Below are 3,340 nucleotides of genomic sequence, written 5' to 3' on the forward strand. Positions count from 1 at the left end.
ACTGGTTTGATGATAATAAATGATGTGGTTGACCCTCACCCAAAAAAATAATACATTTATACATTTCTGGTGTCTTATTTAATTGGTGGGATTAACTAAAGTGGTTGATTGAGGTTTGACAGTGCTACTCTCTGCAGTCAAAAAGAGATCTGTTAAGAAGAGGAACAATCCAGATTGCCATCACCTTGGATCACCTGCATGGTTGCCAGCCATACCCTAAGGTGCCCCTGCTTGTACGGCCACATCAAGACAGCGCTGGGCAGGGCACAGACCGGTCATTTTGAGGGGTTGACAGAAATTTTACCAAAGGTGAGGAAGAGGAACCTATTGTCAAGTCTTTGGGAGACAAGCTGACAGTTTCAATTCACTCAGATTACAGATTAATTATACTAAGGCTACACAGAGATGTTGAACAAACAGCAGAAGCATCACTTACATGTTGTGATTTAGATGTGGCTCATGCTTGAGTAGGAAAATGCTCATTCATTGGGGTCGATGATTTGTATGTCAGCTTAAAAAATCATTGTCGGCATCACATCGTGATGTCCTGCTGATAATATTATGCTCTAAGCACACAGAATATAATGGTGCCCATCAATTATGCTATAAATTATTAACTATACATGAGCTGTAGTCGCATTAATGGGCACCCAATCAGTGCCATCATGGCAGAACCAGAGTGGAAGATGGAAGTCTGATAGTACATCACCGTGCTTCAGAAGTTCACACCAGCTGGCCCGTGATGATGTCACCACGACCATTTGCCATCGTTTGCACAATGCATAGCTTCCCATGTAGGAAGCAGTAAGTATGGGCAACAACAGCAGCATCTAAAGATATTTGTGAACCAGAAATTGATAAACTGTATAGACACAAGTGAGAGCTCAAAACTAGAATAAAACAGATACATAAATAAATAAACTTGAACAGACAAAGTCTAATTAATTTGACAACAAACAGGTGAAAATGTATTAAATTGTAGACAAAAATTTGATTGGAATAATAAATCGGCAAATATAATAACTCGTAAAAAAATACAGAAATTCATATATAGTACCTCAATTTATACATTCTTTAAAAAATCAAAATAACATAATTTTTAGCTATATATCTATACAACATCTTAGTCAGGCTGTATAATAATTAAAAAAGTATGTGAAATGTGCTACTCATAAGCTGTGCAAAAATTGTACGACTTTCGGTGGTTTCACTGCTGTTTCGCCTAACTCTGCTAAAATGGAAGGAGCTGGGGTTTGACTAGGGCATGACACCACAGCTCTTAGTGACAAGCTGTGCAGTATCTTATGTTAGAAATATTTTTTCTGGTTCCTGACTGGAGTAAGATTTGTAGCGAGGAGCACGGAGGCACACACCACTTTTGAGACACACCTGATTCAATAAGAGGCATGCAGCTTTTAATGACTCAGGTGCCTCTGACTCCAGGACGGCACCTCATCATGACCTGCATGAACAATGCCAGTATTACTAAGTTAGTGCCTTTGTGTGGCATATAATAAATGTATAAACTGCTAAGAAATAACCAATAGTGTGAGGATAAAAGTGATATATGCATGAGTGCTATAAATGATGTGTACACTGTGTGCAGAATTATTAGGCAAATGAGTATTTTGATCACATGATACTTTTTATACATGTTGTCCTACTCCAAGCTGCATAGGCTTGAGAGCCAACTACCAATTAAGTAAATCTGGTGATGTGCATCTCTGTAATGAGGAGGGGTGTTGACTAATGACATCAACACCCTATATAAGGTGTGCTTAATTATTAGGCAACTTCCTTTCCTTTGGCAAAATGGGTCAGAAGAGAGATTTGACGGGCTCTGAAAAGTCCAAAATTGTGAGATGTTTTGCAAAGGGCTGCAGCAGTCTTGAAATTTCCAAACTTTTGAAGAGTGATCACCGAACAATCAAGCGTTTCATGGCAAATAGCCAACAGGGACGCAAGAAGTGTGTTGGCCAAAAAAAGGCGCAAAATAACTGCCCATGAATTGAGGAAAATCAAGCGTGAAGTTGCCAAGATGCCATTTGCCACCAGTTTTGCCATATTTCAGAGCTGCAACGTTACTGGAGTATCAAAAAGCACAAGGTGTGCGATATTCAGGGACATGGCCAAGGTAAGGAAGGCTGAAAAACGATCACCTTTGAACAAGAAACATAAGATAAAATGTCAAGAATGGGCCACAAAATATCTTAAGACTGATTTTTCAAAGGTTTTATGAACTGATGAAATGAGAGTGACTCTTGATGGGCCACATGGATGGGCCAGAGGCTGGATCAGTAAAGGGCAGAGAGCTCCACTCCGACTCAGACACCAGCAAGGTTGAGGTGGGGTACTGGTATGGGCTGGTATCATCAAAGATGAACTTGTGGCACCTTTTCGGGTTGAGGATGGAGTGAAGCTCAACTCCCAGACCTACTGCCAGTTTCTGGAAGACAACTTCTTCAAGCAGTGGTACAGGAAGAAGTCGGTATCGTTCAAGAAAAACATGATTTTCATGCAGGACAATGCTCCATCACATGCATCCAACTACTCCACAGCGTGGCTGGCCAGTGAAGGTCTAAATGAAGAAAAAATAATGACATGGCCCCCTTGTTCACCTGATCTGAACCCCATAGAGAACCTGTGGTCCATCATAAAATGTGAGATCTACAGGGAGGGAAAACAGTACACCTCTCGGAACAGTGTCTGGGAGGCTGTGGTGGCAGCTGCACTCAATGTTGATCAAAAACAGATCAAGCAACTGACAGAATCTATGGATGGAAGGCTGTTGAGTGTCATCATAAAGAAAGGTGGCTATATTGATCACTAATTTTTTGGGTTTTTGGTTTTGCATGTCAGAAATGTTTATTTCTAAATTTTGTGTACTGATATTGGTTTACCTGGTGAAAATAAACAAGTGAGATGGGATTATATTTGGTTTTTATGAAGTTGCCTAATAATTCAGCACAGTAATAGTTACCTGCACAAACAGATATCCTCCTAAGATAGCCAAATCTAAAAAAAACCCACTCCAACTTCCAAAAATATTAAGCTTGGATATTTATGAGTCTTTTGGGTTGATTGAGAACATAGTTGTTGATCAATAATAAAAATAAGCCTCTAAAATACAACTTGCCTAATAATTCTGCACACAGTGTAGATGGAAACATCATGAAATTAGTCTTTTGTGTGTTTGAGTTTACTTTATCTTCTAAGGCTCTGTTTACATCTGTTCCATTGATGTTCCAAACAAAATTATCAAAGAAGCGCTACATTCTTAAATGAAGTTAATAAAAGAGATTTCAAAAAGTTATTAAATGCTACTACATACTGTTTCCAC

Source organism: Phyllobates terribilis, unplaced genomic scaffold (assembly GCF_046119375.1).
Source record: "Phyllobates terribilis strain yellow unplaced genomic scaffold, ASM4611937v1 Scaffold_11__3_contigs__length_659146591, whole genome shotgun sequence".
NCBI classification, from domain to species: Eukaryota; Metazoa; Chordata; class Amphibia; order Anura; family Dendrobatidae; genus Phyllobates; species Phyllobates terribilis.